Raw genomic sequence first — 16,647 nt, forward strand, 5'->3', positions numbered from 1 at the left:
TCGTATTCGAGGGGGGGGGTCGAGGACAGGGAGTATATATATATATATATACATGTGAATATATATAGATGAGATTAATCCAAGTGGTTACAGGTAACGTTGGCTCCGGAGAGAAAACAGAGAGAGCCCAGGGCTCATGAAAATCCACCGGAGAAGGCGGACAGGGGGGGGGAGTCGGGGGTCAAACCCGTCGACGGCACACAGGATTACTGTAATCAACTCGACCAGGGAATAAAGTGAAAGCTACGTCCGGGGATCCCGCAATGAAATAATAACACATGGAGTCCGTGAAGTATGGAACACCATAGAGGGAGGGGGGTGGAGGGATCTATGGTGGGTCCGTGAGGTACGGGACCGGGAGGATGTAGCAGGAATGAATGTGAAAAATATATATTATAAACACAACATGATACCACAGACCAAGCAGAATGCCTCCCGCCGACTGATGGCCAATCGAGTCGGCGGAAAGAAACGGCTACGGCAGGGTAGGGGGGAAAACTGCAAAAATAATGTATAATAATAAGCCCCACATATGATCGGGAACCGCCCAGTACGGAGTTAAGCGAAGGCCCCAGGGGAGAGAGCGTAATGCAAAACAGCTGACTCTACGACTCGACATGAGAGAGAGAGAGAGAGAGAGAGGGAAGGCAACCCTGGGGTAGGGGTGCCAGGCGGATGGGGAGAGGGAGGCTAACAAGTGGGGCAGAGGACAGGTGTACCAACCTGAGCAGAGACCCACGACTGGAATGATCACACGGAAAGACTAGGATAAACAATATAATAATATAACTAATAGGTAAATAAAAGAGGAAGGCATGCTGGATAATAATAATAATAATAATAATAATAATATAATCGTAAGATAGTACGGAGGGACGAACAGAGAGACAGGGGAAGACCAAGCCTAACAGCGCGTGGGGCTAGGCAGGGTTACCAACATAACACAAAGTCGGTGAAGTGCCGACAAAAACATAAAACAAAGAATTGCCTCGTGAAAGTCCCATCGAACTAATTAATACTAGTAATAAAACATATGCTAAAAAGATCGTTATGAACGTCCGTGAGGAACGTAAAACAAAGTAAAACTAGTAACGCTCGAAAGCTACCAGGTATGCCAACCTAACATGAAATTACGATACCGTAATATCGTAAACAACTGTTATCGTAATAACAGAATACCATAACATAAAATAACACGGGGTGTGAACCGTGGATACCCAGAAAAGTTCAAAACGAGGAACAATCAGTATAGAAGAGTCATTGTAAAACGTTAAGAACGACGAGAGAGAGAGAGAGAGAGAGGAGGTGGCCGACCGCCACGAGGACCCGATGCGGGGTCGCGGATAAAATAAAACTGTGATAAAATAATAAATAAGGGCAAGGCCACCTCCTAAATCTCAAAACTCATAGATCTGGTACTTAACTTAGGTGGAGTGACGGTAGGGTCCGACATCCTGAGATAAATCCTGGGTAATCCAAGGAAAACACACACCAGAAAAAAGATAACGTATCAAGCTGGTGCTATGAAAAAGGAGTGACGTCACTGGCGGGGGTGGGATCGTTCGTAGTAGCGATCAGAGCTAGGATGTTGAACGGCACCTCGCTGTTCTGGGATATTGACAGGAGATATCTAAATGGTGCAAGACCTCTGGTTGTGATTTAATCACGCCCCAGTATTATACCGACACCTTATTAAGGTGAGCGAGCTGGGTTCAACCTAGCATTCCTATACAATTTTTTCTCTGGTAAATTCATAGCAGTTTTTACCTTAGAAATGATGTAAAAGGAGCATTTCACTGGGCGACACAGGTCAGAGCCCAGAAATAGCATTGGTTTGTATTCCAGTTACGGAACCATTGTCATTTATTCCAGTGCAGCATACGAACCCTTTGCTCTTTATGTAGGAGACTCACCTTAGGGTGGGTTGAAGATCTCAAACCAACTGGCTGGCTCCTGTCCCAGGATGACCTCATGTGCTTCATAGGAGCTCCTCAAGAGGCAGCCTGACACCTTGTTTTCCTCGTAGGATGACAGCCTGGGCAATCAGTGCTGGAAGGAGTAAAAGACTTCAATGGGAGGTGAATAGATAAGTACACAGTAGGGGTGAGCCCGTTCATAATCAATACATTGCCCGACTCCGCCTTGTTTGAAGAAAGGGGACATAAAAAATATGACAAATTTCTAAGTAATTTGTATTTTTCCTAACCATACAAACCTTAGCTATTTACATTGGGTTTACTTTCGGCGTAGCTGAAATGACGAGCCAATAGTTCTTAACAAGGGTTAACTACCCCCGCGCTAGTTAGCGGTGGTAGGGGAAGGGGTAGTTTGCTACCCCTCCCCCCCCCCCCCCCCACACACACCAGTGATTTGCTTCACTTCACTTAGAGGTAGGACTTGACTTGGGGGACAGGGCTGGCAGGCAAATATGTGTAAATAGCTAAGGTTTGTATGGTTAGGAAAAATACAAATTATCTCCGAATTTGTCATTTGTTCCGCAACCGAAATACAAACCACGCTATTTACACTGGGTGACTTACCCCTTAGGAAGGGTGGAAAGTCCCCAGCCTTACTGACTTTGGCTTTACCCGGGGGCTCCGCCTCCCAGTGATTAGCACTTGAGAGAAGGAGCCCCTGCACCTCACAAGTTCCTTGATTCGCAAGGAACGTGTGGCCTACATAAGTTGTGTGTGGAGGAAAGAGCGTGACTCGTCCTATGAAGTTGACCTTGACACTTTTAGATAGGAATCCAGGATAGGACGTTCCCAATACCACCTCGTCAGGGTATGGGGGACGCGACAGTATTAAACTTAATACTAGGAGCACAAGGAAGCATGGGTTACCTGCAGAGGTTAAGGTCAGCTATGCGGAGACCAGGATGCTGCTTCCCCAAGAGAGGGGAGGATGAAGAAAGAAGTAAGTGTCAGACATACTCTTTCATTCACGCAGACTAAAACCGGGTAACAACGCCCTCATCCTACTGCTACGTGTCCATAAAGGAGCCTGAGGTTAGACCAGCTGTTGTGCAGCCACCACAGGGCCAATAGAAAAGGTATCGAGGCTCCTGTGGGTCACGTCCTGCAGGTAGTGGGCTGTGAAGGTCGTCTGACGCTTTCAGACCCCCAGCTTGAAGCACCTGCGTCACAGAGAAGTTTCTCTTGAAGGCCAGGGACGTAGCAATGCCCCTGACGTCGTGTGCCCTAGGGCGACGTGACAGAGGAGGGTCTGGATTCAAGGCGTGATGAATAACCCTTCGAATCCAAGCCAAGATGGTATTCTTGGTGACCCTCCTCTTAGTCCTGCCTGTGCTAACAAACAATGCTTGCACTTGAGGACGAACTGCAGCTGTTCTCTTCAAGTAATACCTCAGACTCCTCACTGGACATAGTAGCAGCTGGTCTGGGTCGCTTGTTACAGAACGGAGACTCGCGATCCTGAAAGAGTTGAATCGTGGGTCCGGCACTCCAGGATTCTGAGTCTTGCAACAAACTCAGGGACGAAACTGAACGTTACCTCCCCCCATCCCCTTGAATGGGCGATGTCGTACGAGAGACCATGAAGTTCACTAACTCGCTTGGCAGAGGCCAAAGCGAACAGGAAAGCTGTCTTCCAAGACAGGTGGCGATCAGAGGCCTGGCGTAATGGTTCGAAGGGAGGTCTCTTAAGAGCCCTGAGAACCCGAACCACGTTCCAAGGAGGAGGTCTCACTTCCGACTGAGGGCAGGTAAGCTCATAGCTACGTATGAGTAGAGAGAGTTCCAGCGAGGAAGAAATGTCCACACCTTTCAGCCTAAAAACCAAGCTTAAGGCTGAGCGATAGCCTTTCACCGCTGAGACCGAAAGGCGCATTTCCTCCCGCAAATAAACGAGGAACTCCGCTATTGCTGGAATAGTGGCATCGAGTGGAGAGATACCCCTTCCACGACACCAACCACAGAAGACACTCCACTTCGCCTGGTAGACTCCCTCAGAGGACTTTCGCAGGTGCCGAGACATCCTCTCCGCAACCTGTTGCGAAAAGCCTTTCTCCGTGAGGAGACGCTGGATAGTCTCCAGGCGTGAAGCCGAAGCGAGGCTACGGCCTTGTGGAAGATGTTGCAGTGTGGTTGTCTGAGTAGCTCGTGTCGTGGGGAAAATTCTCTCGGGAACTCCGTCAGGAGCTGCAGAAGGTCCGGGAACCATTCCGCGTGATGCCATAACGGAGCTATCAGAGTCATCGAACAGTTGACCAATAGTCTGGTCCTGTTGAGCACCCTTCTCATCAGACAGAACGGTGGGAAGGCGTACACGTCGATGTCGTCCCACCGTTGTTGGAAAGCATCTTGCCAGAGTGCCTTGGGGTCCGGGACTGGGGAGCAGTACAGGGGCAGCTTGAAATTCAAAGCTGTCGCGAACAGATCCACGGTCAGGGAACCCCACAAAGTCGGGACTTTGTTGGCTATCTGAGGATACAAAGACCACTTGGTACTCACTATCTGCGAAGCCCTGCTCAGACTGTCGGCGAGCACATTCCTCTAGCCAGGAATGAAGCGAGATGATAGTGTTATCGAGTGGACTTCGGTCCACCTCAGAATCTCTACTGCAAGATGGGATAGCTGCTGTGAAAAAGTACCTCCCTGCTTGTTGATATAAGCCACTACCATGGTGTTGTCGCTCATCACCACCACGGAGTGACCCGCCAGGGTCCGTTGGAACTGTTGAAGAGCCAGAAAGACGGCCTTCATCTCTAGCAGGTTGATGTGCAGGTACTTTTTTGATTCTGACCAAAGGTCTGAGGTCCTCTGGTCCAGAATGTGCGCCCCCCACCGTTCTTTTGACGCGTCCGAAAACAGTGCCAACTCCAGGGGGAGAACGAGAAGATCTACTCCCTTTCGCAGGTTCTTGTCGACCAGCCACCACCGCAGGTCCGCCTGTTCCGAAGGTCCTATCGGGACCTGTAAGTCCGGGGAATCGGATCCTTGATTCCACCGGGACTTTAGCCGCCACTGCAGGGATCTCGTCCTGAGACGGCCGTTTGGAACCAGACGAGCCAGGGAAGACAGGTGACCTAAGAGACGCAACCACGATTGGGCGGGAAGCTCTTCTTGCCTGAGGAAGGGTTCCGCCACCCTCCTCAGCCTTGCTATCCTGTCGTCCGATGGAGAGGCTTTGTGGAGATTGGTGTCTAACAACATGCCTAGATAAACCAGTTGTTGGGACGGCTGCAGAGAGGACTTCTCGAGATTTACCACGATCCCCAGATCCTGGCAAAGTCCCAGAAGCCTGTCTCGGTGTCGAAGAAGGGTCGACTCCGAATCTGCCAGGATCAGCCAGTCGTCCAGATAACGAAGGAGACGAATGCCGTTCCTGTGCGCCCAGGATGAAATCAGGGTGAACACTCTGGTGAACAACTGAGGTGCTGTGGAGAGACCGAAGCACAGCACCTTGAACTGGTAGGTCTTGCTGTCTAGGCTGAATCTCAAGTACTTCCTGGAAGACGGATGGATTGGGATCTGGAAGTACGCATCCTTTAGATCCAGTGTGCACATGAAGTCTTGTGGTCTCACTGCAAGTCTGACTGTGTCCGCTGTCTCCATGCTGAACGGAGTTTGCTTGACAAACTTGTTCAGAGCTGAGAGGTCGATGACAGGTCTCCAGCCACCAGACGCCTTCTTTACAAGAAAGAGTCGACTGAAGAAGCCTGGGGAGCCGTCGACGACCTCCTGGAGAGCATCCTTCTTGAGCATGGTCTCGACTTCTGCCCGAAGGGCTAGCCCCTTTACTGATCCCATGGCATAGGAGCTTAACGACACTGGATTCGCTGTCAGGGGAGGTTGAGATGTTGTGAATGGGACGCGACAGCCTTGGCCGATCACGGAGACCGTCCAAGCATCGGCCCCTTGTTGCTGCCACCTGTGCACGCAACTTTGAAGGCATCCCCCCCCACAGGTGGACACGCGGGGGGACTGCCACTCCTAGCGTTTGCGTCCGCGGCCGCTCCCTCAAGGAGTCTTGCCTCCCCAGGAGGACTTACCGCCCCTCTTGTTCTTGGCTGGAAAGGGCTGGGGCTTAGACACCACTTTCTTAGCTGCCGGTGCCTGCTTTGGTGTCTTGCGAGGCTGCTGCTGCGGTTGCTGCGGAGCTGGAGGCTTATAGGGCCGAGATGCAAGGGCCCTTTGGAGGAGGGAGTCTTGGCTCGACTTCCTCCACCTCTCAGCTGTACGTTCCAAGTCCTGCGGCTCGAACAGATTCCCCCTAAGGAGGGAAGCCTGCCTAAGCCTGCAGACATCCACGGCGGGGACCTTCGGGTGGATCTTCTCGGTCACCGCATCACGACGCTTCAACACCGAGTTGGCTCAAAGGTTGGTAACCTGATGTGCCAGGAACTCGATGGAGCTAGTGCCCGAGAGGAGGAAGGTCTCCTGGGCCTTCCTATTGGTCTCCTTAGACAGATCCTCAGAGCACAATAGGATCCCCAGAGAACCTAGCCAAATATCCAGCCACGAAGTGGCCTGCATGGCGCACTTCGCAACCTTCTCATGGCTCAGGATCTCCGACGCCAAGAACGTCACCTGCCGGGCGGAGAGCTTCTCAAGGGGAACTCACCTAGCGAGCTCTTCTACCGAATGATGGAGGGGAAGAGCGAGGCTAGACTCCCCCATGATCTCAAAATACCTCCTCTGCTGGAGACGAGGAGGTGGGAGGAGTCTGTTCCCGGCAGAGGAACGACTGGAGGAAGTGAGAACCGCGAGTTGAGCATTGGCCCTGGCTCTGGCACTCTTCAGCCCCTGGGACCAGGGCAAAGCCGCGCTGGCCTTGGGGGGCTTCTGAGTTTCGTACACCTGATCCAGGACCGTGTCCTTGCCTTCATGGGGGGCGATCACGGGGTCCATGAACCCGTTGAGCTGTCTCATCAGGCTCAGGACTTGCCAGAAGGCATGCTCAGACTCTTGCTGGTCTCCTCCCCGTGGACTGGCAGCTAAGTCTCCCGTTCCCAGAATCTCTTCCTGGGGAGATGCGTGGACGTTCTCCCGGGGTGCAGCTGGATCCTAACGAATTCAAGAAGACGACTTCGGAATCATCTTGGAGTCTTTAGGTTCCCTCCTGGGCGGGATACACGACCCCAACAAAGAGGTCTGGAAGGTGCCTTCCAAGCGAGACGATTCCCCTCCATGAGGACACGACTCCCCCCTTGGTGCCGAGGGGGAGACCGCTACCTCACTGGATTCTCCTGAGGACGGAAAAGCCTCATCTTCAGGAGAAGGAGAAAGCGCCTCCGAAGGGGATGGAGCCTTCCTGACGGATCTCTTAGGAACCAGCTTCTCCCTGGGAGAAGTCACCACGAAGTCCACTCCTCTCCTTCTCTTCAGCGGGGGCGAGGCGGCCGTTGGCTTGTGTCCTTGATCTGCGAGTGCCGGCTTCATAGCCTTCGCTAACGCCCGCATCAGAGGACCAAACCAAGACTGCCGAGACACGGACACAGAGTCCGAAATTCCCGCTGGAGGGAAGGGGATCGGGCGATCCTTCGGAGTGGACACCACTGGACCTGCCTGTAAGGAAAAAGGGGAAGAAAGTTGTTCTGACCTCTCTGATGGGTCTACCCTATCCTGAAAAAGAGACCTGCGCTTAGGAGGGGGCGATCCTGATTGCGGTCTGGCGACACACGTCCCTGCTGCTGCCGCGAGCTGCGGAACACGACGCGAACGGGGTCGTGCTGACGCCCGTGCGTAGGCGACACTAAGGAGTCGCACGCGAGAGGCTGTTGAAGCACGGGCGCGCAATCGCGCGGAGACAATCGAGCGCGGGAGCGGTCGCGCATGGGTGAACGATCGCGCGGGCGTGTAGGCGAGTAAGCGCGTGAGCACGTGGGCGAGTAAGCGCGTGAACGCGTGGGCGAGCGAGCGCGAGTGAGTGCGTTGGCGAGGGAACAAGTTGACGAGGGAACGCGTTGGTGTGTGGGCAAACAAGATCGCTCAGACGACCGCTGTCGATGGTGTCCAGGGGACCTGTAACGCATGGGAGATCGATGGCGAGCAAGCGATCAATGGCGCGCTGGTGAACGCTGGCGCGTAGGCGAGCGATGGCGCATTGGCGCATGGTGACGTGTTGGCGAGCGATGGCGCGTAGAACGCGCAGGCGAGCGACCGCGCGTGGGCGAGCTGGTAGAAGGAGACCCATGTCTCTCCAGATCCTCTGGGCGCCGACGGGTAAGAGAGCGCTTGCACGCAGGTGAAAAATCACGCGGGCGGTCAGGAGATCGCCGATGTTCAGGGGATCGCTGACGCGCTGGGGACCGTTGACGCGCTGGGGTCCGTTGACGCGCAGGAGATCGCTGACGAGCAGGCGAACGTTGACGCGTCTGTGATCGCTGGCGAGCAGGAGGGCCACGCGTGGAATCCTGTGTGGGAGCAGCCGGCGCGTTGCGCAAAGGTGAACGTTCACGATTGGCCTCAGGAACAGGAGGAGCGTGGGCGCGAGGGCGTACAGTAGCCTTAGAAGTACGCGTAGGCGACCGCGAGCGTTGCTGCGCTGGAACAGGCTGACGAGCAGGATCGCGAGGGCGAGGAGAAGAAGAGTCCTTGTCCAAGACCTGAACCGAAGTTCTTGGTCGCGCGGGCGAACGTGGGCGCACAGGGCGCGTATCAGGAACTGGGAGCACAGGTGCACTCTGACGGGCAGGAGATCTAGAGCGCTCAGGAGACCGATGGCGCGCTGGGCGCACAACAGGAACAGCAGGATGTTCGGTGTCCTCAGGAGAGCGCTGGCGAGCAGTGGGGCGACGATCATCAGGAGAACCCTGACGAACAGGAGAGCGCTGGCGATCAGGAGAACGCTGACGAGCAGGAGAGCGCCTGTGCGCTAACACTGCAGAAGGGCGCGCAGGGGAAGCACCCACACCGTGGGAGGCAACCCTTTGCCCCGAAGGGACCGTTGCCCGTCGGATGACGAGGTCAGACTGCTGTCCATCTGCACCAGGGGCGGAAGGTCTGGAAGGCGTTGGAGAACGAGATCGATCCCCGGAGAGGTCTAAGGAGACAGGAGCTGCAGGCTGCTTACGGCGAAGAGAGTCCCCATCGGAGGAAGGAGGCGAAGATTCAAAAAGGCGCCTCTTAGCACCCTTATAGGGAGACGGGAGGCCCTTACGACGTAGCGGACGGTGAGCCTTACGGCGAAGGCGGCCAAGAGGGGGGTCGCAGGATCATCCGTCCTCCGAAGGGGAGTCTCGGTCAAAGCGCTCCCCTTAGAGGGAGGCTTGGCAGCAGAAGAGCCTGGGACTCCCTTCCCCCTTCGAAGGATGTACAGAAGGGGGAGGAGAGCCTTCAGCAACGTCATCCTCATCAGGAACAGCAGAGGTTTGCCCCGACCCGTCGGAAGCCTGTCACCATGACGTCGACGATAGGCAGAGGATCTACCTCTACTATCACCGGCGACTGCTTAACAGCGGCCCCCAACTGGACAAGGTCAAACAGGGCTTCCTTGGAGGGCAGGCCCTTCAGCCCCAAGGAAGCCCAAAGCTGAAAAAGATCATCATGAGACACAGAATCATTATCAAAAACCTCCCCCGGAGGAGGAGGGGGAGCCGACCCGCTATGGGAGGCGACGCCCTCTCCCCCCACCGTAGGTCGGGAAACAGAACTAGGGCCTGCGCTCCCACTCGGCGGTCTCTCCTTAGGAGCCGGACGAGGGGGAGCTTCGGAGGAGGTTTGGGCGGCGGAAGAAGAGTCCCGAGAGCCTTCCTCCTTCAAGGCAACCCCAGAAGGAGAACGGTCTCTCTTGGACTTCTTCTTACGCCGGCGGCCAAACTTCTCCCACTGGGAGGCAGACCACTCCCTACACTCACTACAAGTATTTTCTCTATCACACCGTCAGCCTCGACACTGCGGGCAAAGGTTGTGAGGATCCGTATCCACCGCAGACATGAAAGTACCACAAGGGCGACCGGCAATACCAGGGCACTTGCGCATGATGGATATCCAAGGGTGAGGCCAACTTCAAACACACACAAGCTGAGGAAAAGCAAGATTAAGGCTGTCAAACGACGACGATGGACAGACACGTCTGTTCATCGCGGGAGCCAAAAGTGAAGTGAAGCAAATCACCGGTGTGTGGGGGGGGAGGGGTAGCAAGCTACCCCTTCCCCTACCCCCGCTAACTAGCGCGGGGGTAGTTAACCCTCGTTAAAAACTATTGGCTCGTCATTTCAGCTACGCCGAAAATAAACCCAATGTAAATAGCGTATTTTGTATTTCGGTTACGGAACATTTGTATTTTTCCTAACAATACAAACCTTGAGCTCTTTATTAGGGATATAATTTTGGGGAAGCTGGAGGACTAGCCATAAGACTCTTAGCTAGGTGTAACTACCTCACCACTAGTTAGCGAGGGTTATCTCGTCACTTTTGATTGCAAGCAGGACTTACAAGGGTACAAGTAATGGTGGACCAAAGAGCTTAAGGTTTGGATCGTTAGGAAAAATACAAATTACTTTCAAATTTGTCATTTGTTCCGACACTAAATACAAACCCTTTTGCTCTTTATTAGGGAAGAATCATCCTTTAGGAGGGTGGAAGTCCAAACCAACTGGCTGGTGTTTGACCCAGGGTTTCTCCCCGTATATGCTCCGCATGTAACAGGAAGAAACCCTGATACCTCACTAAAATCTGTGCAAAACCTGCTTAGCTGCCTAAGCAATCTGTGTGATTGTGTCAAACTAGCAGTGTGACTAGTCTAGGTAAGATTTCTCAGAAACATAGGACTCTTTGAACCAACCATAGACGTTACCCAATCCCACCTCGCCAGGGGGTATGGGGATGCAACAAGCATTATTTATATGTTTGGTTACACATGAAAATGCTTTTACCTGCAGACAGATGAGGCAAAATTGCAGAGGACCGTAGGTGCTGTTCCCCAAGAGAGGGAAAAATGAAAGAGAGAAGGAGCTAGTCATTCTTAATGTTCATCCCATCTGCTAATTGTTCCTCAAGGAGCCTGAGGTATTTAAACCACTTGTGCAGCCACCACAGGGCCAATGGAGAACATCTCTATGTGCATGTGGGTCACGTCTTACAGGTAGTGGAGGTGAAGGTCTTAAGACACTTTAACATGCCTGCTTGTAAGACCTGCATCCACAGGGTAGTTCTTCTTGTATGCTAGGGACGTGCTGATGCCCTTAACGTCATGAACACTGGGTTGTCTCATCTGTGGAGGAGGATCGAGATTCATGGCCAGGTCAGTGACCCTGCGAATCCGAGCAGAGATGGTGTTTTTGGTGATCTTCCTCTTGACCTTCTCCGTGCTGACACTCGGGGGCAAGCTGCTGCTGTTCTCTTGAGAGAGTACCTCAAACTCCTCACTGGACAAAGTAACAGTTAATCTTGATCATCAGTTACGTTATGAAGACTCCCAATCCAGAAGGGCCTAAATCTGGGAGTAGCGTAGCCGATAAACTCAGGGACGAAGCCAAACATTACCTCCCCCATCCCCTTGAATGGGAGACGGCGTATGAAAGACTGTGAAATTCACTAACTCTCTTGCCCGAGGCCAATATAAATAGGAAAACTGTCTTCTGAGTCAAGTGGGTATCTGATGCCTGGCGTAATGGTTTGTAGGGGGCACCCTTCAGGGACCGAAAGACAAGAACTACGTTCCCTGGAGGTGGTATAACTTCTGACTGAGGGCAGATAAGCTCGAAACTCTGTATGAGGAGAGAAAATTCCAACGAAGAGGAAATATTGACTACTTTCAGCCTTACCGAGAAGTAGCCTTTCACTGCAGAGACCGAGAGGAGTTTTTCTTCCCGAAGGGAGAGATACCCCTTTCCATGATACCAGCCACAGAAGAAAGTCCACTTGGCCTGGTAGACTGAAGCGGAAGACCTTCGAAGGTATCCAGACATCCTTTTCACAACCTGTTGCAAAAAGCCTCTCTGAGGGAGGATATGTTTGATAATCTCCAGGCGTGAAGTCACAGGGATACTACGGCTTTGTGAATGATGTTCATATGTGGTTGTCTGAGTAAATTGTGTTGTTGAAGGAGCTCGTTCGGAACCTTCGTCAGAATATAAAAGAAGGTCCAGGAACCATTTGGCGTGATGATATAGCGAAGCTATGAGGGTCATTAACAGGTTCTTAGATGATCTGGTCTTATTGAGAACCCTTCTCATCAGACAGAACAGGGGAAAGGTGTAAACGTCGATGTTGTCTCACCGTTGCTGGAATGCATTTTCCCAGAAAGCCTGAGGAAGCAGAACTGGGGAGCAGTAGAGAGGGAGCCTATTGTTCAGGGATGTCGCAAACAGATCCACAGTTGGAGAACCTCACAAAGTCAGGACTGTTGACTACTAGATGATTCAAAGACCACTCGGAGCCCATCATCCGAGTCACTCAGCTTAGATTGTCTGCAAGCACATTCCTCTAGCTTGGAATGAAGCAGGCTGATAAGAACAATGAGTTGTCTTCTGCCCATCTTAGCATCTCCACTGCTAGATGGCAAAGGTGCTGCGTAAAGGTACTGCCTTGCTTGTTCACCTAAGCCATGACCGTAGTGTTGTCAGTCATCAACACCACAGAATAACCCGCCAGTAAATGATGGAACTTCTGTATGCCTAGAAAGGTTGCCCTCATATCTACAAGATTTAAATGCTGGCACCTTTTGGACTCTAACCAGAGCCTGGAGGCCATGTGGTGTAGTATGTGGGATACCACCTCCTTTTGATGCATCTGAAAAGAGTATCAACTCTGGGGGAGGAACGAGAAGGTCGACCCCTTGGAGGAGATTCTCGTCTGCTACCCACCACCTCAAGTCCTTCAGCTGCTCGGGTACCACGGGGACCAGCATATCCAGGGAGTCCTCGTCTTAAACCCACCTGGATTTTAGCTGCCACTGAAGAGATCGAATCCAGAGGCGGCTGTTCACAACTAGATAGACCAGGGATGACAGGGGACCTAGGAGACGTAACCACCGGTAAAGCGTCTCGTTGAAGGAATGGGGTTACCACTTTCCTCAGCCTCTGGATTCTGTAGTCTGATACGTAAACTTTCTGCAGGCTAGTGCCGATGATCATTTCCAGATAAAACAATCTTTAAAAGGAAAGCAGGATGACTTCTCAAGATTTACCTCGATCTCCAGATCTTGGCAAAAGACAAGGGGTTTGTCTCGGTGTTGGAGAACAGTTGCCATCGAGTCTGCTAGTATCAGCCAGTCATCCAGGTATCTTAGGAGGCAGATGCCAATCCTGTGGGCCCAGGTTGACACTAGGGTGAAAACTCTCATGAAGACCTGAGGTGCTGTTGAAAGACCAAAACACAGCACCTTGAACTGGTATTGCCAGTTGTCATGTAAGATCCCTAGATATTTCCATGAAGGTGGATGGACTGGGATCTGAAAGCATGCATCCTTGAGATCCAGTGTGCACGAGATGTCTTGAGGTGTTACCACTTGTCTGACGGTCTTTATGCTGAACAGAGTTTGTAGAACAAACTTGTTCAGAGCTGAGAGGTCAATGACAGGCCACCAGGCTCCAGACGCCTTTTTCACAAGAAAGAGTCGACTGAAGAATCCTATGGACACGTTGACAACCTCCTGCAGAGCGCCCTTCTCCAACATAGTCTGCATTTCGGCCTGGAGGGCCAGCTCCTTTACAGATCCCTTCATATTGGAGCTCAATGGAACTGGATTCTGAGTCAATAGAGGGAGAGATTGAGTGAAAGGGATGCAATACCCTGAATGAATCACAGAGATTGTCCAAAGATCCGCCCCGGGCAGCAGCTGTAGTGGTTTGCAGACTACGGACAAACATAACACCTTTCCACTAAAAAAAAACAATAAGGTGGAATACCCAGAGATCTGGGCAAAAGGTAAGTCAAGAATGAACTGGGCACTGGGCACCACCCCTTGATTTTATACTGGGCAAGGGGACCCAGCTACAACCTTAAAATTTCTCATCTTTTCTAGAGTTTACCATCCCTCTCTTGGATGTGCTAGGTAATGTATTATAAATGAAGAGGAACCGCCTGCTTTTCTTTTTCTTTTTCTGGTAGGATGTTTATTTATTTCAAGGTAATCGTACATTATGAACATTAGGAGAGGAAGTAAAAATAATGACATGACAAAATCGGAGATAATTCTTATTTTTCCTAACAATACAAACCTTTAGCTATTTATAGAGAAGATAAGAGGGAAGAAATATTCTAGCTTGGTCCCCTTGCCCAGTATAAAATCAAGGGGTGGTGCCCAGTGCCCAGTTCATTCTTGACTGTTTACCTTTTACCCATATTTATGATTATTCTACTGTTTTATCTTTTTTTGTAGTGAGCGTTGGAGTGTGGTCGGCATTCAGACACTAGGCGGTCTGCGTACTATATCTGGCCACAGTCTGCAAACCCCTGCAACGCTGATGTGCTGGATAGCGGGGACATGCTGGGAGCACTGACGTGCTGAAGAACAGTGGAGAGCTGGAGATTGCTGGCATGCAGGAGAGTGCTGGATAGCTGGAGACTGCTGGCGCGTAGGAGAGTGCTGGCGAGCTTGAGAGCACTGACATTCTGGTGAGTGCTGTCGTATTGGCAAGCGCTGGCATGCTGGCGAGTTGGAAAACGCTGATGCACTGGAGATTAGACGTGCTGACACACTGGAGAGCAATGGCGCGCAGGACAGTGCTGGCGAGCTGAAAAGAGCTGGCGCACTGGACACTGCTGGTGAGCTGGAGAGTGCTGGGAAGCAGGAGAGCACAGGCAAGCTGGAGATCGTTGGTGCACAGGAGACAACTAGCAAGCAACAGAGCGCTGATGTGCTGGTGAGTGCTATCGTGGTGGAGAGAGCCGACACGCTGGCACACTGGAGAGCGCTGGTGCGCAAGAGAGTACTGGCGCACTGGAGAGTACTCGCGAGCAAAAAAGTGCTAGATCGAAGCTATCAAGTGAGCAGGAGAGTGCTGCCGAGCTGGAGAAAGGAGGCGCTCAGGAGAGTATTGGCGAGTTAGAGAGCACCGACACACAGGAGAGCGCTGCAGAGCCGGAGAGAGCTATAGAGCGCTGGCGCAAATGAGAGCGCAAGCAAGCTGGAGAGCGCCGACGTACTGGTAAGTGCTGTGGTACTGGTGAGCACTAGAGAGCTGGCTAACACTGATATGCTGGAGGGCTTGAATGCGCTGGGGATCGCTAACGCGTTGGAGACCAGTGCCGATCCAGAGGGTGCTGGAGCGCAGGAGAGTGCTGCTGAGATGGAGAGAGTTGGTGCGAAGGAGAGTGCTGGTAAGCAGGAGAATGCTGGCAGGCAGGAGAGCGCTGGCGAGGTGGAAAGCGCTGACGTACAGGAGAGTACTGGCCAGCTGGATAGCTCTGCCATGCAGGAGAGCGCTGGCGTGCAAGAGTGTTGGCAAGCTGGAGAGCACTGGTGGGCTGGAGAGCACTGACAAGCTGGCAAAAACTGATGCACTGGACAGCATGGAAGCGCTAGGGAGCGCGGACGCTCTAGAGTGCTGACGCGCTGGAGAGAGCTGGTGCCCTTGAGAGCGCTGGTGCACAAGAGAACACTACCGAGAAGGAGATCACTAGCGCGCAGGAGAGTTCTGGTGAGCTGGAGAGCACTGGCACGGAGGAGAGCCCTACCGAGACGGAGAGCACTGAAGCACAGGCGAGTCATGCCGAGACCAAGAGCGCTAAAGGGCAGGAGAGTGCTGGCTCGCAGGAGACCCCTGGCGAGCTATTGAGCACTGGCTTGCAGGAGAGCGCTGGCAAACTGGAGAGAGCCGACGTCCTGGTGAGCTGGCAAACGCTGATGCGCTGGAGAGCATGGACGCACTGGAGACCACTGACGCGCTGGAGACCACTGGCACGTTAGACAGCACTAGGGAGCTGAAGGGAGCTGGCACGCAGGAGAGCGCTGGCAAGCTGGAGAGTGCTGGCATGCAAAAGAGTGCTGACGTGCTGGAGAAAGCTGGTGCACTGGCGAGCACTAGCGAGCTGGAGAGTGCTGACGTTCTGATGAGAGCTGGCGAGCTGATAAACGTTGATGCGCTGGAGAGCGTGGCCTATGCTGAAGAGCACTAGCAAACTGGAGACCACTAGTGAGCTACAGAACGCTGACGTGCTGGCGAGCTAGCAAATGCTGAGGCGATGGAGAGCGATTACACACTGGAGAGTGCTGACACGCTGGAGGGCTGGAGAGAGCTGGCGCGCTGGAGAGCTCTGGCCAGCTGGCGAGTGCTGGCGCGCAGGAGAGTACTGGCGAGCTAGATAGCACTGGCACGATGGCGAGATCAAGAGCGCTGGCGAACTGGAAAGCAAAGACAAGCTGGAAAGCGCTCATGCGCTGATGAGTAGAGTCGTGCTGGCAAACGCTGATGCGCTGGAGAGCGCTGACATGCTGATGAGTGCTGACGTGACAATCGCTGATGCGCTGCAGTGTGTGGACGGGCTGCGGAGTGCTGGCGCGCAGAAGAGTGATGGCAAGCTGGAGAGTGCTGGGAAGCAGGAGAGCGCAGGCAAGCTGGAGATCGTTGCCGCACAGGAAACAACTAGCAAACAACAGAGCGCTGACGTGCTGATGAGTGCTATCGTGCTGGAGAGAGCTGACGTGCTGGCACACTGGAGAGGGCTGGTGCGCAAGAGAGTACTGGCGCACTGGAGAGCACTCGCGAGAAAAAGAGTACTAGATCGAAGCTAGCAA

The 16,647-nt window shown here is 52.9% G+C and overlaps 1 protein-coding gene across 2 annotated transcripts in view; it reads right to left on the reverse strand.

Moving 5' to 3' along the window:
- Positions 1-1,919: 1,919 nt before the first annotated feature.
- Positions 1,920-16,647, reverse strand: part of LOC137618716 (zinc finger protein OZF-like) — a 912,062-nt gene continuing 897,334 nt past the window's right edge. For both annotated transcript variants that reach the window (XR_011039822.1, XR_011039823.1), the window contains one exon: positions 1,920-2,049. The gene's annotated coding sequence lies outside the window, so the exon portion shown is untranslated. The remainder of the gene's footprint in view (positions 2,050-16,647) is intronic.

This window comes from Palaemon carinicauda, chromosome 25, assembly GCF_036898095.1.
Source record: "Palaemon carinicauda isolate YSFRI2023 chromosome 25, ASM3689809v2, whole genome shotgun sequence".
NCBI lineage: Eukaryota > Metazoa > Arthropoda > Malacostraca > Decapoda > Palaemonidae > Palaemon > Palaemon carinicauda.